Here is a 23,137-nt window from a genome sequence, read left to right on the forward strand (position 1 = left end):
AATGGAAGTCTGTAAGATGATGATACAGTTAGACAGTCTACCCCACAAGAGCTTTCTACTTCTCAGTTATCTTCTGCTCTAAGTATGATAGAGCAGTAGTTGTAGTAGATAGACGATAACTTGACCACAATGTAGAATGCAGCAGGATTTCACTTCATGGCATGAAGTCCTATTTGGAACCATGAAATAGCTTCTTTATGAAAGAAGGAAAATATTTAAGCAGGAAAAACTAAATAACTTTTTATAAGCCAGTGTCAGAAAATAAAAACAAGATGATGAGCCAGAACTGTCATTATATATTTTGTAGTTTCACTACATTTCTTGCAAAGTGTGCAAATGCTTGTCCATCTGAACTTCTGATGATGATATCCCTTGACCCTTGCCTCACCCTTTCCTTATACCTCTAACAAGATACCATCACTTTTCTAAGGTAAAAATCCTTAGAATACTTAATATTTTTTAAATACTTAATATTTTTTATCTAATATGTCTTTTTGTCTAAACTTGTAATTTTGCTGGAATTTCTGTAGTTTTATTAATGTCTCCTGACAAAGCTGTGTAGAATTTAAATAATCTACCCTAAAACTTTATTTTCTCCATAAATCCTGTTAGTTTTTGTGTACTTTTACAGAAAGCATGTTTCATGGGTTCATATATTATTGCATAGATTCCTATTCAGGCAGTCTCTTTTTTCTAGCTATCACACCTTTTCTGTTCCAAATAAACAGTATTATTGTTCCCCCCCCGCTTAACATGTACCTGTTACTTTAAAATTTTCCTCTTCTGGTAGGACTTTGTCTTTGGTCAGTACTGGGTAATGTTTAGGGTTATGCTCTGATTATATTGGAAAGTTTTTCACAAGACTCAGGGTTAAATGTCAAATTTGCATAATTGCATAAAAGTTTTTCTATTTTTGTTTTGTTTTGTTTCTGTGTGATTTCTGAAGGAAGGGGAAAATGCCGTTGTTGCAAATGCTTTTAACTGCCAGCCCAGTGTCTATTGTACACCCCTTCTTTCTTCCATAAAAAATACTTCATGTTGGCTACATTAAGTTGCTCCAGTCATGTCCAACTCTTTGTGATTCTAGGGACTGTAGCCCATCAGGCTCTTCTGTCCTTTGGATTCTCCAGGCAAGAATACTGAAGTGGATTGCCATTCTCTTCTCCAGGGCATCTTACGGATCCAGGGATCAAACCTGCAGGAAATTCTTTACCATTGAGCCACCCACTGAGGATCCTAAAAGTCTATGCCCAAAGGGAAAGACTACCCAGTCCAGTATTCTAACCCGGACAATTAAGGACTCTATACAGTGCACGGGGTTGTAAAGAGTTGGACAGGATTGAAGGACTTTCACTTAAGCCTGAACAGGGGTTTGAACCCTGGACTCTCAGATTAAAAGTCTGATGCTCTACTGACTGAGCTGCCCAAAACACTCTAGAGTAACGCCTGAACAGGGACTTGAACCCTGGACCCTCAGATTAAAAGTCTGATGCTCTACCGACTGAGCTATCCAGGCTCTCTTAGGAACAGAGGAGGCTCAGACATAGTCTTCATGTTCATGTGTCTAACTCTTTGTAAACCCATGGACTATAGCCAGCCAGGCTCCTCTGTCCATGGGATTCTCCAGGCTCCAAGCAAAAATACTGGAGTGGGTTGCCATTTCCCATTCCAGGTGATCTTCCCCGTGTCTCCTGCCTGCATTGGCAGAGGGTTTCTTCACCACTGAGCCACTGGGGAAGCTATCTACCTAACTGTTGGCTATGTACCTAATTAAATGCTTCTCAGCTTTCCTTGTACTAGAGTTGGCCATGCAATATGGTTCTGGCCAAAGAGAAATAAGCATATTTTCTAGGAGTTTCTGGGGAAGCTTATATTTTCCTTATAAAATGGCACAGATGTGTTTAGTTCTGCCTTTTCCCACTTTCTGTCTTGAACACAAATGTGATGTCTGGAGCTATGGTAGCTATCTTGTGACCATGACGTGATGACAAATGTTAGGATGACCACCAACATGTTATGAATGAAGACAGCTCTGGTCCCTGACAACTGTTAGGTATGTGAATCAGTGCCAGCAATTGCCCTCCTCTAGATTTCTTAGCATATGACAAAAATAAACCCCAATTTGTTTAAGCCACTGTAAGTTGGGTGTTATAATTAATTGAGAAATGCATACATTTCTAATGAATACAGCCATATTTACTCCACTATTTTACGACCAAATTTCTTATTAGAAATTTAAAAAACAAAATCTAGGAATTATATGCTGCTGCTGCTGCTAAGTCGCTTCAGTCGTGTCCGACTCTGTGTGACCCCATAGACGGCAGCCCATAAGACTCCACCATCCCTGGGATTCTCCAGGCAAGAACACTGGAGTGGGTTGCCATTTCCTTCTCCAATGGATGAAAGTGAAAAGTGAAAGTGAAGTTGCTCAGTCGTGTCCGACTCTTAGCAACCCCATGGACTGCAGCCTACCAGGCTCCTCCGTCCATGGGATTTTCCAGGCAAGAGTACTGGAGGTGGGTGCCATTGCCTTCTCCGAAATTATTCCTGAGTAAACTATAAATAGAAAATAACTACAATGTACAACACTTTATAATGACTTAAAAGGGCTGTTTACATTTAGAGTATGTATTTTAAATATTATCAAAACAGAACTTAATATATCAACTTTATTAATTATATGTACATAATTTATACAAAAATGTTAAGGATTTTCCCCCCATGATTATAAGGACACCTCTGATCAACTTTTTTATAATTAGCTGACACACATTCATATACTACTAATTAATTTTATTAGCCTGAAAAACTAAGTGAAATATAATCCCAAATAATCACCATCGACTTAGAAAAACAATTAAAATACTACCTGCTGTGTAGTCAACTGTTCATTGAGCACGTCCTATTTTTCAGCACCAAAACACATTTATTACCTTACAGAAATCAAGAAAACCTTTGTCTCTTTCTTAGTTGCCTCCCTAAGGTCATTACCATGTGCACATGCTCAGGCGCGTCCAGCTGTGTGCACCTTCGTGGGCTGTAGCCTATCGGCTACTCTGTCCAAGGAATTTTTTAGGCAAGAATACTGGAGTGGGTTGTCATTTCCTACTTCGGGGGATCTTTCCAACCCAGGGATCAACCTGCATCTCCTGCATTAGCAGGCAGATTCTTTATCATTGCACCACCTGGAAAGCCATGGTCATCACCACCTATCTATAATTTCTTTTAATGAAATACATGTAAGTGGGAAGGTATAAGTATTAATCTATTATTCTGGAATTTTAAAATGACACATGCATACATTTTAAATAGATACAAGCTGTTAATTCCTAAAAAATATTTAAAAAATTAACCTCATTGAAATTTTTGGTTTATAAAAATAACTTTAATTGCAGGGTGTCAAGTTTAAATAACTGTGTATTATGATGGTCAGCTACATATAAGATACATATTCTTTCAAGTTTAAAGTACCTCTCCTAAGAATTAGGCCAATGGTTATATAGTGAAAGACAAATGACTGTCATAATCAGTTTGAGGTAATTTCAACTTTGTAATTTATTTTTGCCATCCAAAGGCACCCTTTACACTTCTGTGGTAAATGCTGAATGGAATTCCTCCCATTCCTTCTAAGACCAGGCCCACCTGCCTTGGATTGGTCTCTCAAATGGAAATGCAGAGGAATCAAGACGCTAGATGTGTGTGGGTATATGGTTGTGGAGGAGGAGGAATCAGTGATAAATGCATCACAAGCCATATCTATAGTTTGTTTCATGTCTTGAGTTGTTCTGGTTGTGCTTATACCAACTTTACAGAATTGATAAAATTGTTTAATTATAAATAGGTTTCCCTGTCTCCCAGATGACTTATATCTTTCCCTCCAGGACCTCCTTTACCTCAGTTATGGAAAGATTTAGGCAAACTGAGATGCATGCTATTATACTATATAAAGAAATCTATATAAGATCTTTTATTCTTAAGACCAGAGAAGGGAAAAACTTACCAAAGGGAAATGGCTCAACCATTTATGAATTTTTGTTTTAAAAGAAAATTGATTTCTTATATACTTTGTTCTGTCTAAGAAGAGGAAGTAAGTTTATAACATGGTGTCCAGCTTGGGGAAAAGGAACATGACACATAAATTCCTTAAATCCCACCATAATGTTATAATACATCTTGGCTTTCATTCAGATATCAGTGACAGTTTCCTTTGGGAATTTTCTGGTTTATGTGCAGTTTGGGCTCAGTATTCATGGACCCAAATTTTCAAGCCATCCCACAGAATACTGACATCCACTGACACCTTTTACTAGACTTTATTTGAGCATCTTGTTCTGCCTGGTGAAATGAATTATTAGAGTTCATAGTTCTGACAGTATTTTGCCCTCGGAACTCTGAATCCAGGAATCCAAGTTCAAATTTTGGTGGGACCTGAGGCAAGTCTGTTTTGGGCTTCCCAGATGGCACAGTGATAAAGAACCCATCTGCCAATGCGGGAGACGCGAGAGATGTGGATTCAGTCCCTGGATTGGGAAGATCCCCTGCAGGAAGAAATGGCAACCCACTCCAGTATTCTTGCCTGGAGAATCCCACAGACAGAGGAGCCTGGCTGGCTATAGTCCATTGAGTCGCAAAGAGTCAGACATGACTAAAGTGACTTAGCACAAATGCACACAGTGACCAGAAAAATGCAAATTAAAATGAACTTGGTAACCACTGTTGATGTGACCAAATTTGAGTAAGGATGTTGAGCTAGTAGAATGCCTGTGTACTACTGATAGGAATAAGTTGTTATGACCATTTTGGAAATGTCAACCGAGTGTAACCATACTCCGTGGTCCTGCAAACCTACTACAAGGTATATATCTTACAGAAACACATTCAAAGACATGCAAAATAATATTTATAGCAGGATTATTATAATTGCCAAGAACTCTAAACAACACAGATGTCCATTAAAAGTTGTCATGGATGAATATATCATGGTGTATTTGTATAACTGAATACTATACAATAATGAAAATGAATGAGCAAGTGCTACATTCAACAATGTGGATGAATTTCACAAATATAATGCTGAACAAAAGAACCCAGGCAAAAGTAAGTATATATTATATGATTCTGTTTCTGTAAAGTCCAAAAAGGAAAATGAATCTTTGATGATAGATGTCAGAATAGTAGATACATTGAGTGAGGAGGGTCAGACACAAGTAGCTTTCTGAGACGCTGTTAAAGTTCTATTTTTTCAAATGAGTAGTTCACTTTGTGATGTCAATGAGCTCTACGTTTATGAGTTATACACCGTTTTCTAAGTTTATATTACTTACCGTAAAAATCATATTCAGAAAAATATTTATTTCTCATTTGATGTCTCCTGGACAATAGGCTAGGGTGCTTGATTATATGCACATTTTTAGATTCTACATGTCATGTGAATGAGAAATTATTTTTGTAAAACCAAGGCCCAGTGAGGGAAATTTTAAAAATTAACCAAGTTAAGAATATTTGGCAAGGCCAACTATTGAAATGTTCTATTTGAGTGCAATATGGCTTCTACAGGGCTATTTGCAAGAGAGTGGTTTTGGCAGGGATGTGAAATGGCCAAGCTACTTCCATTGTAAGTGGCACACTTAAAGAACTGGAGTCAGGTGCCATACTCAAAGCCTCCAATTGTAGAATCATTTGTGTTCCTTTCACTTTAAGGTATATTGCTGCTGCTGCTAAGTTGCTTCGGTTGTGTCTGACTCTGTGCTACCCCATAGACGGTAGCCTACCAGGCTCCCTCACCCTTGGGATTCTCCAGGCAAGAACACTGGAATGGGTTGCCATTTCCTTCTCCAGTGCATGAAAGTGAAAAGTGAAAGTGAAGTTGCTCAGTCGTGTCCAACCCTTAGCAACCCCATGGACTGCAGCCTACCAGGCTCTTCCATCCATGGGATTTTCCAGGCAAGAGTACTGGAGTGGGTTGCCACTGCCTTCTCCATTAAGGTATATTAAATAACTATAAATCAGAATTCTGGTTCTTAGGAGGTAACAGCTCCTCCTCTCCTTTAAACTTTCATTCTTACTCAGTTTTAGAGTTAACCATGGAGATGTGATTAGTCCCAGAGGCTGCTATTCTCTTTAAGACAGCCTTGGGAAGTTATTGGCTGTTGAATACTTCTTTTCATTAATGTACCTATTTTCATTAGAATAGAATAGAATCTACCTAACACATCTCTCTCCCAGTTTACTTGTTGCTTACATGACTAACAAAGATCCATGTGTAGAAGTGAGTAAAAGATCTACAAGTCAATGAAAACTCTCCTAAACTAAAATAGTACCACACATTGTAACACAAGTTTTATTACTTTTTTTTTTCTTTTGGTGAATGGCACTGAAGCTTTAGACTTCGTCTGGTAAATTTATACACAAAGACATTATTTAAAGAAAAAGCTATAGTAAGCTGATAACACAAATAACAATGTTAAAATTATTGAAAGGCCAGACAGAAACAATCTAGATTACTGATAACAAACTGTGCCAAACAGTTGGCTGTTAACCACCTTCCTGGATTATTACAAGATTTTCTTATTGTCCACATCATTTCTAGACTTAGCAGAATCAGATATTAGACTGTAACACAGTCCAGATAGACATACCTATTGAATGTTATGACAACTGATTCACAGAATTATATTTTACAAAGATTTAATATATCAACTTATATAGAGGCTGAAGGAGGAATAACACTCAGTTCAGTTCAGTTGCTCAGTCGTGTCCGACTCTTTGAGACCCCATGAATCACAGCACGCCAGGCCTCCCTGTCCATCACCAGCTCCTGGAGTTCACTCAAATTCATGTCCATCGAATCAGTGATGCCATCCAGCCATCTCATCCTCTGTTGTCCCCTTCTCCTCCTGCCCCCAATCCCTGCTAGCGTCAGGGTCTTTTCCAATGAGTCAACTCTTCGCATGAGGTGGCCAGAGTATTGGAGTTTCAGCTTCAGCATCAGTCCTTCCAATGAACACCTAGGATTGATCTTTAGGATGGACTGGTTGGATCTCCTTGCAGTCCAAGGGACTCTCAAGAGTCTTCTCCAACACCACAGTTCAAAAGCATCAAATCTTCAGCGCTCAGCTTTCTTCACAGTCCAACTCTCACATCCATACATGACCACTGGAAAAACCATAGCCTTGACTGAATAGACCTTTGTTGGCAAAGTAATGTCTCTGCTTTTGAATATGCTGTCTAGGTTGGTCATAAGTTTCCTTCCAAGGAGTAAGCGTCTTTTAATTTCATGGCTGCAATCACCATCTGCAGTGATTTTGAAGCCCCCCAAAATAAAGTCTGACATTGTTTCCACTGTTTCCCCATCTATTTCCCATGAAGAGCCTTAAATATGTTCTTACTTCTGGTTTCCAAAGAATATGGTAAGCAAATGTGTCACAAACAGTGCCATATAGATAACTTGGAGGTAAACATGTTTATATGTGTGTGTTTGTGTGTGTGTGTTTATCCACCTAGTGTCTTGGTTCCTAATTCCTCAACCAGGAGTCACACTCAGGCCATTACAGTGAAAGTGCTGAGTCCTAACCACTGGACCACCAAGGGATTCCCAAACATGCTTCTATATTAAAGACAGTGTTTATTTAAAGTCAGTGGCAATAACTTTCACTCTCCTCTTTCACCCTCATCAAGAGGCTTTTTAGTTCCTCTTTGCTTTCTGCCATTAGAGGAGTATCATCTGGATATCTGAAGTTGTTAATATTTCTCTCAGCAATCTTGATTCCAGCTTGTGATTCATCAAGTCCAGGAGTTCCATGATGTACTCTGCACATAAGTTAAATAAGCAAGGTGAAAGTATACTGCCTTGACTTACTTCTTTCCCAGTTTTGAACCAGTCTGTTGTTCCATGTCTGGTTCTAACTGTTGCTTCTTGACCTGCATCCCTATACACGGTTCTTCCGGATCTGCTCCTGCATGTGCAGATTCAACCAACCAAGGATTGTGTAGTACTGTAGTATTTGCTGTTGGAAAAAAAAAATTCCTTTGTTGATAGACCCCCTAAGGGTCAAGCCAATATTGTCCAAGAATCAACTGTATATTTTGGAGACAATAGGGTGAGTTTAATTATGACACGAGTACTAGATGATTGGTGTTAAGGCTAAAATAATATTTTCTTTTCACCCAACACAGTTACCCACTTTGATTGGCTTTTTTCCCTGTATCCATACATAACACAGTGGGCTAACGTTTTCCACATTTGGTCTAAAACAACTGTCCTATTTCTTCCTGGGTTAAATAGTTCATTAGTCATTATTAGATAATTTCACCCCAAATATTTACTTTAAATTGCTCCTACTGAAACTCATTTACAATTTTCTCCCAGTTATCACAGTTTAGGGAATATTCCTTTAATGTGCTTCCATTGTTAGTCCCCAAAACAAAAACCATAGGTTTGCATATCAACTTCTGTCCAATTTCTGTTGTATGGCTCTGACCTTATTTGTTCTAGTATTTTTTATTTCTCGTTTTACTCTATCTAGCACTCCTCTTAAGAATTCAGTGAAGACTTTTTCTTCTTACATCCTTTCCATTTCAGTAGAAAAATGTTTTAAGGTTTCGCTATGGTTTATGCAGTGATAGTATTAACATTATATTAATTTCCAAATGTACCTATTTAACCCCAGGTCCCACAGGGCACATATGAGCAAGAAGTTCCTATGGAAGAAAAGACTCTCCTAGATACTGCAAAGGAGTCCTTAGGTACCCATCTCCAGTCTATAGAAGACAGAATGGAATGTGAATCTCCAGAGTCACACCTCCTTCAAGATAATGGTGAGGATAATTTAGTCTTTGGAAAGAGTATGAGATTTGGGAGAGGGAAGGGCCCATTCATTGAAAGGTTATCAAACTTTATTCCATTGAAGCTTCTACTGAATATAGCTGAAGGAAAGGTCAACCAGTGTAGAGTAATGCTATTAATGAACTTGACTTAAGCAATCAAACAATAATGTAAAAAATAATTGAACACAGTGTTTTTCATGGATAACTTGCAATGGAATTAAGTACCTGTGGATAGATAAATCAGAGATGCCTCTGTATATAAATGTGGATCACTTGTCAGTATAGCCATGAGTCCCATTTCTATAGCCTCTGCTCCCCAATTCTTGTTACATATGGCTATTTAAGATGGGAAATATTACTTAGAAATCCGACTGAAGAAAATGGAATTTCTGAAGTTCATGTCCACTAGAGAGCTAAGGACTATGAACAGTGTAATGTGTGGTAGAGGCAGTGGTGCAGGCTGGCTTGGTTCTGGAGCACCTGTTTTTTCCAAAAGGCCTAAGTACAATTAATATCACTTTTTCTTTTCTTACATCCCTAGCAATTCCATATTTTCTGCTTATCATAGACCTACTAATATTGATTGTACGAATTTCTGAAGCTCATATTCTCTTGGTTCTCATTTACATTGCCTTATATTACTTTCTTCTCCCGGGTTTATCCTTGTTTACCTTCCTTTATGTTCATGGCTCCATAGCATGATACAAAATGTATCAGTGTGGAAATAAATACTATCTATATAATGGTCTTTTCAGTCACATTTTGAAATAGCACTTTTCAGGAGTGTTGTCACTTCATTATAAAGCTAATTAACAAATTTTTATCCAACACTTTATTTTCTTTTTTGGCTGCACCCCAAGGCTTGATTGCAGAATCTTAGTTGCCTGACCAGAGATTGAACCCAGGCCTCAGCAGTGAAAGCACCAAGTCTGAATCACTGGACCACCAAGGAGCTCCCTATCCAACACTTTTCTTTGTAATAAAATGTTAGATAGTGGAAGAAATACTAGAAGGAAAAGTGATCCCTGCTTCTTTAGAAACTTATAGTCTTGTCAGTTGTACATATGAAACAGTGAGTGCTAGTTTATGTTATTGATAAATTATATCTTCAAGAAAGGAGAACTCACTGTAAGCTTAAATGATCAAGGTCTTGTTGGAACAATTGAGAGTTATATGAGGCCAAAGCACACAGTTTTGAAGCTTTGGAAATTATGAACATTTGAGAATTATTTCAACTTACCAGTTCAATATTTGGTATGCTAATTATCAAACAACTTGAGAAAAAGCATTTTTTCCAAGCATCTATAGGACTTTCAAGGTTATATGCTAATTCCAAATTATTCTTTTTTATTTTTTCAAAGTAGTTTCCTTAAGACTAGCCAAATTTGATTTATTTAAATGTTTTTATTATTATGAATAGTCTAAACATTTATTTTAATATGTTATATTAAGCCAGAGATTTTTCACTACTTCAGGTTCATCTGCTGCTCTTTCTTTATCAAAATCAGTAGTAAGGGTATTTATATTGGGCTTATAGTTTTACAAGCACCAAAAGGGAGCTGATGTAAATATATGATCTTTAAACTTAAGCCTCAGATGTTGCTATACCAGCCAACATGACTGAATAAAACAAAATGTGGTATAGCCTGAGACTTAAAAAAAAGACAAAAACACCTATTAGGACTTCCTTGATGGTTCAGTAGTTAAGCATCCATTCCCTGGTGGTCCAGTCCCCTTGCAGTGGAGGTCAGGGAACTAAGATCCACGTGGGAACTGAGATCCCTTATGCCATGGAGGAACTGCTGAACCTGTGGGCTCCAGAGCCTTGTGACATAGCTAGAGGTTTGGGGTGCTGCAACAAAAGATCCCACCTGCACGCTATAACTAAGACCTGGATGCAGCCAAAATAAGTAAATTAATTAATTAAGAAACTATCATTCTATATAAAAAAAAACTATTACTGTATTTCTGAGACTTCTCTAGCCAAAAACCAGTTTTTATATAATTAATAAATAAATGAAAAAATAATAACATCAATTTGTTTTCTGTTTTACATAAAACAGTGCTTTACTTTAAGGTTAACCCTGAATACTGCTCTGGAAAGTCATAACCTGGCTTTCTACTCTGTATCGGAACTTTTTGTTCCTGGCTACCTCTCTTTATTCCTCCAAAGGTAGACTTCTTAATCAAGATTGTGCTGCCCCTCTTGTGTGTTCATATCTACTTCTACTCCAAGCTCTCGTGGTTATTTGGGCAATGTGGTATTTAGATTATATTCCCAAATATTCTAATTGGTTTTTCATTTATGTTTTAGGGTCATTCTTGTGGCTTTCCATGATGTCTCAAAGCATGGGTGATGATAACTTTAGTAGTTTAGATACTAATGAAGCAGAAATCGAACCAGAAACCATGAGAGAAAAGTTCTTCAGAAGCTTAGCAGTGTTACTGGAAAACAAGAGTAATAACACCAAGATATTTTCTAAAGCAAAGTACTGTCAATTAATCAGGGAAGTGAAAGAAGCTAAGGCTAAGGAAAAAAAAGAATCAATTGACTACCGGCGCTTGGCTAGATTTGATGTGATCATTGTACAAGGTCATGAGAAGCTAATTGAGGCTATAAATGGGAAAACAGATAAAATACGGTTTTATTTACATAGTGAGGACTTATTTGACATATTGCATGATACACATCTCAGTATTGGACATGGCGGACGTACCCGGATGGAAAAAGAGTTACAAGCAAAATACAAGAACATCACAAAAGAAGTTATAATGCTATACTTGACACTCTGCAAACCATGCCAACAGAAAAATTCAAAACTCAAGAAAGTTCTAACATCAAAGTCAATTAAGGAAGTTAACTCAAGATGCCAAGTGGATCTTATAGACATGCAGTTGAATCCTGATGGAGAGTATAAATTTATCATGCATTATCAAGACTTTCGCACAAACTTGAGTTTTTTGCGGTCGTTAAAATCTAAAAGGCCTGAAGAGGTTGCACGTGCTCTTTTAGATATTTTTACAATTGTTGGAGCGCCCAGTGTTCTACAGTCTGACAGTGGGAGGGAATTTTCAAGCCAGATTGTCAGTGAACTTAGTAATATTTGGCCAGAACTTAAAATTGTTCATGGGAATCCTCAGGCCTGTCAAAGCCTAAGTTCTATAAATCAAGTTAATGAGGATATCCAAAATCGGATTATCTCCTGGATGCAAACTAATAATTCATCACACTGGGCTGAATTTTTGTGGTTTATTCAAATGACCCAAAATCAACCCCATCACAGACGCATGCAACAGACTCTATGTGAGGGTGCATGTAGCTCTGAAGCTAAACTGGGGCTCTCTCATTCTCAGTCAACTGAAGAACTTGTTGCCAGCCTGAACACAGAAAATGAATTGGAACAGGCTGATAAAGAATCAGAAAATACTGTAAGAGCCCAGCATGAAGAAAACATTGAGATTGGAACAGATAGTAGTGATATTGAAGAGATTCTTTCTATTACTCCTAAGGTAGCCCAAAACACTGTTCCTGAAGGCAGACTGAATTTTTTATCATGTGTAAGTTGTGGAAAAGAATGCATAGGTGCTAATAGTTGTGAATCATGTTGTAGAAACATCCATGCAATCTGTGGAGTGCCCTCTCAACATGAGACTGATGGTTATTGTAACAAAATAACTTGTAGTCTTTGCTACCAGACCACTACAATGAAAAGGAAGCCTGATGAGGTTCCAAGAAGTTTGACTGTTCAACCTTTCAAAATGTTAAAGCCATCGGAAACACCGTTTTCATCAGACAAAGCAGGAGACTGGGTAAGAATTTGAGTGTAGATCAAAGAATTTGTTGTGGATCAAAGCAAGGCAAGAGCCTCTTTCTACTTTACTGTGATCATGATGAATGAGAAAGTTTTGGCATGGCACACTAAAGCACAATGATGGCCATCTTGGATATATTTTCTCCAAAAAAAGGTCAATTGCTTTTAACGTCCTCCCTCCACTCATTTTTCAAGTTGGAAGTTATAACTTTGGATGCTGCTTTGTTTATTGTTCTGAAGTGAGCAGCAGTAATATCTCTTTTTTCTGATGTCAAGCATTTCTTGGGGGGATGAGAAAGCTAGGATCCAGGGGACAAATGGTATGCCTGGTGGTATGTTTCTACAGATGGATAAATTTGGGAACAGATGAACTTACTGTTACATTGTTTTAGTTGTATGTAAGTTTGGGTGGAGAGGTAAGCTAAGCAAGGGCATCTCAGGGCAAGTGAAGAAATATTTAAGAAGGCAGGGAATGAGAAATTTGGTTGGGAGACATGAGTTTGTGTTGGGAAAGTTTGGTTTTCTGATTAAAATGCAGAGTGTGAAATAAGGCCAAACAGATTTTTCAATCATTAGGTTTTATAAAGTAGAGCTAATATGTGTTCAAGTTAGTGTTTTGAAATATGAAGATTACACATGATTGGGGCCAGTAGTAGTCAGAGTTTGTTCTTCAGACCAGTGCTGGTCTACAAACTGTCATACTAGTTCATAATGAGGTAAGTACACATATTGAGAGTACTTGGAAATTACAACAATATGACATTGCTGATACCAAGCACATGATTAATGAACTCATCTTTTCAAATAGAATATTCAGTTTTGATGTTAAACTCTCAAGGTGAATCACATGTGATAGCAGTTGTAAATTAGTCAGGTATAATAGGTTCACATTAAAATGTGTGATATGCTGTTTAACTTGTCAGCTGTAACCCAGAATTGTGTAAAACTGAGAAAATGTAAACATTTACTTATCTTTATAACTTAATTTTAAAATCATTTTATGTTTTTAATCAAGCCTGGTTTTGTAAAACTTTTTAAATTGAAGTATAGTTGATTTATAATATTATGTTAGTTTGAAGTACACAGCACAGTGATTCAGTTTATATATTTATATATACATATATGCATATACATATTGTGTACACACACCCATTCTTTTTTCAGCTTCTTTTTCCTTATAGGTCATTACAAAATATTTAGTATATTCCCTATGCTATACAGTAGGACCTTGTTGGTTGTCTATTTTATATATAGTAGTATATATATGGTAATCCCAATCTCCTAATTTATCCCTCCCCCATCTTTCTCCTTTGGTAACTGACCGTAAATTTGTTTCTATGTCTGTGAGTCTCTTTCTGTTTTGGAAATAAGTTCATTTGTATCTTGTTTTTAGATTCCACTTATAAGCAATGTCATTTATTTATCTTTCTTTTTCTGGCTTACTTCACTGAATATGATAATTTCTAGGTCCATCCATGTTGCTGCAGTTGGCATTACTTCTTTCTTTTTTATGGCTGAGTAATATTCCATTGTATATATGTACTACATTGTCTTTATCCATTCATCTGTTCATGGACCTTTAGGTTGCCTCCATGTCTTGGCTATTGTAAATAGTGCTGCAATGAACATTGGGGTGTATGTATCATTTTGAATTATAGTTTTCTCTGACTATATGCCCATGAGTGGGATTGCAGGATCATACATTAACTCTATTTTTTGTTTTTTGAGGCACTTCCATACTGTTCTCCATAGTGGCTGTACCAATATACATTCCTACCAACAGTGTAGAAGAAGAGTTCCTTTTTCTCCACATCTTTCCAGCTTTTATTACGTGTAGATTTTTTGATGATGCAAGCCTAGTTTTCAATTTTTAGTTTAACATTATTAATAAAGAGGAAAGTAAAATTTGTATTGCTTATTTTTAATTCTAATTTGCAGATGACAAAACAAGCTTCACTGGACTTTTTTGTGAAGAAAAGACACCCCTATTCTGAATATGGCAGTAGTAGCAAAAGGAATGGTAACAATGGAAGTCATCTTAAGGGAGTGAAAACCAAAAGAGTTCATACTAGCTTTACTCGGAAGTATGATCCCTCATATATTGAGTTTGGTTTCATAGCCATAATTGATGGTGAAGTGCTGAAACCACAGTGTATTATTTGTGGAGATGTACTGGCTAATGAAGCGATGAAACCATCGAAACTTAAGCGGCATCTATATTCAAAACATAAAGAAATAAGTTCACAACCAAAAGAATTCTTTGAAAGAAAGAGTAATGAATTGAAAAGCCAACCAAAGCATGTTTTCAATGTTTCTCACATAAACATTAGTGCTTTGAGGGCTTCTTATAAAGTAGCGCTTCCGGTTGCTAAGTCTAAAACACCATACACAATTGCTGAGACACTAGTGAAGGACTGCATCAAAGAAGTTTGCTTAGAAATGTTGGGTGAATCTGCAGCAAAGAAGGTAGCTCAAGTACCACTTTCCAATGACACCATAGCTCGACGTATTCAGGAATTGGCGAATGATATGGAAGACCAACTCATAGAACAAATAAAACTAGCCAAGTATTTTTCACTGCAACTTGATGAATGCAGAGATATTGCTAACATGATAATTCTTTTAGTATATGTGAGGTTTGAACATGATGATGATATAAAGGAAGAATTCTTTTTTTCAGCCTCTTTACCAACAAACACAACTAGCTCAGAACTGTATGAAGCTCTGAAGAATTATGTTGTCAACAAATGTGGTTTGGAATTTAAGTTTTGTGTAGGAGTGTGTTCTGATGGTGCAGCTTCAATGACAGGAAAACATTCTGAAGTGATTAACCAGATTAAAGAACTTGCACCAGAATGTAAAATAACACATTGCTTCATTCATCGAGAAAGTCTTGCTATGAAAAAAATATCAGCTGAACTGAACAGCGTGCTTACTGACATAGTAAAAATTGTGAATTATATAAAATCTAATGCATTAAATTCAAGATTATTTTCTTTATTGTGTGATAATATGGAAGCTGATCATAAGCAACTGTTGTTGCATGCTGAAATACGGTGGTTATCCTGGGGAAAAGTTCTATCAAGATTGTTTGAAATACGAAATGAACTCTTAGTATTTATGCAAAGCAAAAAGCCAGTTTGGTCCCAGCTTTTCAAAGATGTGAATTGGATTGCCAAACTTGCTTATTTATCTGATATCTTCAGTATTTTTAATGATCTTAATCTTTGCATGCAAGGAAAGAACGCAACATGTTTTTCAATGGCAGATAAGATTGAAGGACAAAAACAAAAGTTAAAAGCTTGGAAAAAAAGAGTTTCTACAGATTGTTATGACATGTTCCATAATTTAACAACAGTTATCAATGAAGTAGGTAATGATCTTGATATTGCACATCTACGAAAAGTTGTCAGTGAACATCTTACAAATTTGTTAGACTGTTTTGAATTGTACTTTCCTTCAAAAGAAGATCCACGCATAGGAAATTCATGGATACAAAATCCATTTCTTTCATCAAAAGATAATTTAAATTTAACTGTAATCCTACAGGATAAGTTGTTGAAGCTGGCTACTGATGAAGGATTGAAAATGAATTTTGAAAATACAGCATCACTTGCTTCATTTTGGATAAAAGTTAAAAATGAATATCCCGAGCTTGCTGAGATTGCTTTAAAATCTCTTCTTCTGTTCCCTTCAACATACCTCTGTGAAACTGGGTTCTCTACCTTAAGTGTTATTAAAACAAAACATAGAAACAGTTTAAATATACATTATCCCTTGAGAGTAGCATTGTCATCAATCCAACCTAGATTAGACAAATTAACGAGCAAGAAGCAAGCTCACTTATCACATTAAAAATTTTAAATACTGATTTATAATGTGTTAATTCAAAGTATACATATAGGCATTATGGAACTATGAAAAGAATTGATTAAACTAACAATTCTGTATATAAATTGCCTATATGTACACTAAAGTGTACAGTTTTTATACTTCTCTTATTTTCCCTGTCAAATTTGTTATATTTATTAGGATGTAATTTTAAATCTGTTCATTCTAATATTAAAATTTTTGGTCTTGTATGTATTTTCATTGTATTTTATTAATTTATTAAAATTAAAGAATGACTTCAAGATGGGGAATAATTTCTTTGAAATGGCAGACTTGATCAGTGAAGTGAATTCAAGGGGGAGAATTAGAATTTGAATGCAAGGGTGGGTGTCAGTGAGATGTTAAATTTGTAAAACTCATATTGGGTGGTTTGGTTGGAAGGTGATGATAAGTTTGTTTTGTAGGTGCATGTTTAGATGCAGTGTTTAAGTGGGTAAAGTGGGGGAAAACCATCAAATGCTTATAAAAATTCAGTGGGAAAAAACCTATGTATCCTTTCACAGAATAAAATGTATCATGGTTATTCAACAGTAGTTGAATACAGTAGTAAAAGTGAGATATAGCGGAGAGAATTCTGGGGGATGATGAAATGTTCTGTCTTCTGTTGTGGTGAAAGTGAAGTCGCTCAGTTGTATCCAACTCTGAGACCCCATGGACTGTAGCCTACCAGGCTCCTCTGTCCATGGAATTTTCCAGGCAATAGTACTGGAGTGGGTTGCCATCTGTTGTGGTAGTGTTCACTATTAATAGTGTTTACTATTAGCCATATGCAAAGTAGTCAGTCACAGTCTCAGATGAGAGTATATCTGGGTGTACAGCTGCTGTCAAGAACTACCTTGTTCTTACTCTTCTTAACTAACTGCGGTTTCATCTTTCATCTTTTCTCCTACTCCCCATCCCAAATACATAGCAATGATAGATTATATTGACTGAATTTCTACAATGCCCACATTAGCCCAGATTATCTTTACAAACTGATACTCATGTTTCCCAACCTAAAAACTTCAGTTCAGTTCAGTTCAGTCGCTCAGTCGTGTCTGACTCTTTGCGACTCCATGAATCGCAGCATGCCAGGCCTCCCTGTCCATCACCAACTCCCGGAGTTCACTCAGACTCACGTCCATCGAGTCCGTGATGCCATCCAGCCATCACATCCTCTGTCGTCCCCTTCTCCTCCTGCCCCCAATCCCTCCCAGCATCAGAGTCTTTTCCAATGAATCAACTCTTCGCATGAGGTGGCCAAAGTACTGGAGCTTCAGCTTCAGCATCATTCCTTCCAAAGAAATCCCAGGGTTGATCTCCTTCAGAATGGACTGGTTGGATCTCCTTGCAGACCAAGGGACTCTCAAGAGTCTTCTCCAACACCACAGTTCAAAAGCGTTAATTCTTCGGCACTCAGCCTTCTTCACAGTCCAACTCTCACATCCATACATGATCACAGGAAAAACCATAGCCTTGACTAGACAGACCTTAGTTGGCAAAGTAATGTCTCTGCTTTTGAATATACTATCTAGGTTGGTCATAACTTTCCTTCCAAGGAGTAAGCATCTTTTAATTTCATGGCTGCAGTCACCATCTGCAGTGATTTTGGAGCCAAAAAAAAAAAACAGTCTGACACTGTTTCTACTGTTTCCCCATCTATTTCCCATGAAGTGATGGGACCAGATGCCATGATCTTCGTTTTCTAAATGTTGAGCTTTAAACCAACTTTTTCACTCTCCTCTTTCACTTTCATCAAGAGGCTTTTTAGCGCCTCTTTACTTTCTGCCATAAGGGTGGTGTCATCTGCATATCTGAGATTATTGATATTTCTCCCGGCAATCTTGATTCCATCTTGTGCTTCTTCCAGCCCAGCGTTTCTCATGATGTACTCTGTATATAAGTTAAATAAGCAGGGTGGCAATATACAGCCTTGACGTACTCCTTTTCCTATTTGGAACCAGTCTGTTGTTCCATGTCCAGTTCTAACTGTTGCTTCCTGACCTGCATACAGGTTTCTCAAGAGACAGGTCAGGTGGTCTGGTATTCCCATCTCTTTCAGAATTTTCCACAGTTTATTGTGATCCACACAGTCAAAGGCTTTGGCATAGTCAATAAAGCATAAATAGATGTTTTTCTGGAACTCTCTTGCTTTTTCCATGATCCAGCGGATGTTGGAAGAGATGGACAAATAATTTTTTTTTTTTTAAAGAAAAAAGTTATGAGTTTCACAAAAGACTCTATGGGATGGTAGTTAGTTGTGAAAAATTATTATTTTCAAAAGTATTTAGTGCCTCTTCCTGGGATATGATTGTACTGCCTCACTCCACAGATACCAGATTTGACTTATTTCACTCTGGATAATAAAATGTGAGCAGAATTGACATGGTACTTTTGGGCACCAAGAAACAGTTCTTGATTTGCCATATTTTTTTTCTTCGTTTGTCAAGAGACCATCAATGTTTCCGGTAGAGATGGCTCCCTCATCCTGGGCGGAGTCATGGTAGACAAATAGTAGGAGCAGGGTGTGTTACTATAAGCTGCCATGATTCTTGGGGTTGTTTCTTTCTGCAGCTTGCGAAAATGCTGTACTGACAATATGGTTTAATTAGCATCAGAGGACTTCCCTGGTGACTCAGATGGTAATGAATTAGCATCAGAAAATGAGTTCGTCTTAACTCCAATTCTTCACTATCTTTGCAAACTTGAACAAATCTTCAAACCTTTTTGCAGTTGAATATAAAATAGGAATGATAATATGCTCCGTATTTGGTGTTGCCTTTGATGTTCAGAGAGGCAAATTTTGGTAAATTCCAAAGTACTATAGAAATATAATGTATTACAATATTTGTACTCAAATTCAGGACTCGGATGTGGTGTCTGTGGCCTCATTTTAACTTCTATGTCGCTGTGAGGCATAGTAATCATCACATTGTCAAGCCCTTTGTTCAGTCACTGAAATGGGCACAACCTGTATATAAGTAAGATTGGAAAAGATCTGGATAGTTTTCAAAGTAACAAAGAAGATTGATTTAAAGTTTCTTTCGGACATTGTACTTCGTCTGGCTCTATGGCTTAGTTGGTTAAAGCGCCTGTCTTGTAAACAGGAGATCCTGGGTTCAAATCCCAGTAGAGCCTATTTTGCACGCTGCTTCTTCTTCCCTGAGAAAAGATAAAGATTTCAGTACTGCAGTTCTGTTCTGTTCTGATTCAGTACTACAATACCACCCCCCTGCCTTCTCCCGATCCCGAAAAAGGTAGAACCCTAAGAATGATCACAAACCTATCTTCCCCTCACAAAAGTACCAATCCCCTGCCTCCTCCCAATCCCAAAAAAGGCAGACCGCTAAGAATGATTGTAAATCTCTTCTTTCCGTCACAAAAAGGCAAGTGAACTTGAGAAGGTCATTTTCTGGGGAAATAAATAAACCTGCTTCACCTCCATTATGGGATGGTTGTCCCCATCGCGGGAGGGGTCAGATAGGTGTTTGAATACGCACATTCTCACAGCTTCAGGCAACATGGATTGACTGTGGTTGTCAGAGGGGAGGGGGGTGGAGGGATGAGTGAAATAAGTAAGGGAGATTAAGAGGCACAAAATTCCACTTACAAAATAAATCAGTCATTAGGGTAAAATGTACAGCATGAGGAATACAGTAAAAATATATATATTGTAATATCTTTGTATGGTAACTCGAGTTATCATGGTAATTATCTTGTAATAGAAATATCAAATCACCATATTGTGCAACTGGAACTAACATAGAATCTGTATACTTCAATTAAAAAAAGAAACTTATTGTAAACAAAAGAAAACCTGAATCAACATAACATTTTTTTTCATTAGCCCACCTGGCACTAGCATTTCTATAGCATTGAAATAGAGTCGAAATAGAGTCTTGCATTCGCCAGCTGAGTTTGTTTGGTTATGGATAATTGTTTTTCATCTATCTTTTCATCTAGTTTGTCATATTTTATTTTTTCCCATTTTCAGTTTGTCCATTTCCCTTACATGTAATTACAGATATATGGAAATCATATATGCTGCTTGCTAAAAAAAGTGTAGTAAAGTCTCTTGCTGTGACTCTGTAAGTCCATTCATGAGTGCACATCCATCTTGCAATCAATCAGCTGAAATGAAATGGTCACCATACCCAAATGATTCAAATGGCAAGATCGATAATGTTACATATGTACCAGGGAGATATGAAAACATTTATCTTTAACATAATGAAGTTTTCTGGGGAGACTAGGGGAGGCTCTCAGGTAACTCCAAAAATAAGAGCAAGGAGGGGTGATGGGCTTTGGTTTTTACAGGGTTAGGGGCCAGGCTGTGGAGTGGAGAGGGGAGTGAAGATTCCTAAGTGAGAACCAGGACTAGCGTGGTTTGATCTTCCCTCTGAGAGAGCTTAAGCACTTTCTTATGGGCTGGCTTAAATGTGAGAGTGATGGGTCTTGAAAGCTGTCAGCAAATATAAAAAATGGGGTCAATTTCTTAATTACAGTTTTAATAGAAACTAAATTACAGTTGTAATAGAAATCTGTATACAAGTCCACAGAAGAGCATATATAAAAGTGTTCCTAACAGCCCTATTCACAATTTTCACAAACTGAAAATAACTCATATATCAACCACTAGAATGGATAAATAGTGGCATATTAATACAATATGATTACATATGTGTATGACTGTAAATATATAAATACAAATAACATCATTGAATACAACAACATGGATGAACCTCGTAGTGCTGCACAAAAGTAGCCAGACATCAGAGTACATATTGTAAAATTCTATTTATATGTTATTTAAAATGTGCAAAGCTAATAGATGATATCAGAGTCCAAAATGTGATTACCCTTAAGAAGAAAGTAGTTAGAAGGCACATTAGAGGGGCTTCTGGTATTTCTTCACACAGATAACCTAGGTGACAAAACTTAATTCTTGATTCAATTTGATAGAAATAGTGGCAATAAATTGGAACAGAAGATCTGAGTGAGAGTTCATAGACATGTTCTCTTTGTAAATATTCAGTGATATATACATTTATATATACATATATAAGGGCTTCCCTGGTGGCTCAGCTGGTAAAGAATCCACCTGCAGTGCAGGAACCCTGGGTTCGATTTCTGGGTTTGGAAGATCCCTTGGGGAGGCGAACAGCTACCCACTCCAGTATTCTAGTGAGTGACTTTCACTCACATACATATATATTCAGAGATACATCTACATAAATGTAAGTATTCTGTATATGCTTCTGTTTGTACACTTTCCTGCATGTTTGTTACATTTCAATTAAAAATAATTTAAAAAGAAAAAGCCACCAATTAAGAAAGAGAATATTGCCTTTATTTTATGAGTTCCATTTGCCCGACTCCACATCTCTTTCTCACTTGAGATAACAACTACATTAATGCTTGTGATTATCATTCCCTTGCCTTTTTTTTAAAAAAAAAACTTAAAACAGCAATAAACATTTATTCTCAAGCAATTTTTGTGCATCAGAAATCTAGAAGCAGCTTAGCTGGGTGGCCCTGGCTTGGAGGTCTCTCATGGGATTGCAGTTAATTTTTCAGCCAGGAACTGGATGCAGCCCTCTGAAGGGACTGGATAATTTATTCCCAAGATTTCTCATGCACATGGCTGAGTCCTTAGTTCTTTTTTTTTTTTAATTGGAGGTAATTGCTTTACAATTTTGTATTAGCTTCTGCTGTACAACAACATGAATCAGCTTTAAGTATACATGTATCCCTTCCCTCTAGAGTCTCCCTTTCAGTCTCTTGCTTTTAAGCTTTACTTCTAATATATGTGTATTTAACACAATAGATTACTTAATATGCTTAGTTTGTAGTTTCTATAGATGAAACCATGTTGTATTTGTTTTGGAATGTTTCCTTGTTATTGAAATATTATCATAATATCTCATTTTGTATGATTTCTAGATATTTCTTTATTGCACATAACTAAAATTTTATAGCTGTCATCAAAATGTGGTAAAACTCTGACACTATTTATAATAATTTTTCTGTTTGATCTTTGTACATAAGCATATGTATGTGTGCGTGTTCAGTCACTAAGTTGTGTCTAACTCTTTGTGATCCCATGGACTGTAGCCCACCAGGCTCCTCTGTCCATGGGATTCTCCAGGCAAGAATACTGGAGTAGGTTGCCAATACGATCTATTAAAAAGAAAAAGTCAGTTCTGTTGATTCCTTTCTAGTCATCACAGCTTTTTATTTTTTTGCTTTCCTTTTGTCTAGTAGAGAATCAGTTCAGTTCAGTTCCTCAGTCGTGTCTGACTCTTTGCGACCCCATGGACTGCAGCACACCAGGCTTCCCTGTCTATCACCAACTCCTGGAAGTTATTCAAACTCATGTCCATCCAGTTGGTGATGCCAGCCAACCATCTCATCTTCTGTCCCCTTCTCCTCCTGCTTTCAATCTTTCCCAGCATCAGGGTCTTCTCTGGTAGAGAATACAAGTGGTAATTTCTGGTTTACTTCATGTGTTCCTAATTTCGAACAGAATGTTCTGAATTTTTTGCCTTTAAGTATTATGTTTTCCACAGATTATTTTTGTATTTTAAAAATCAGGTTAAAAAACTTTCCATTTCCAGATTGTTGTTTCA

General features: G+C 37.1%; 1 protein-coding gene and 2 non-coding genes across 3 annotated transcripts in view; 2 read left to right on the forward strand and 1 right to left on the reverse strand.

Annotated features, from left to right (window-relative positions):
• Positions 1-23,137, forward strand: part of LOC138069278 (zinc finger protein 184-like) — a 1,142,341-nt gene that overhangs the window by 188,241 nt on the left and 930,963 nt on the right. The window lies entirely within an intron of this gene.
• Positions 1,444-1,516, reverse strand: TRNAK-UUU (transfer RNA lysine (anticodon UUU)). Its single transcript has one exon. It is a non-coding gene; the product is annotated as a tRNA-Lys (tRNA).
• TRNAT-UGU (transfer RNA threonine (anticodon UGU)) lies at positions 19,573-19,646 on the forward strand. The gene has a single exon. It is a non-coding gene; the product is annotated as a tRNA-Thr (tRNA).

Source organism: Capricornis sumatraensis, chromosome 22 (assembly GCF_032405125.1).
Source record: "Capricornis sumatraensis isolate serow.1 chromosome 22, serow.2, whole genome shotgun sequence".
Classification (NCBI taxonomy): domain Eukaryota; kingdom Metazoa; phylum Chordata; class Mammalia; order Artiodactyla; family Bovidae; genus Capricornis; species Capricornis sumatraensis.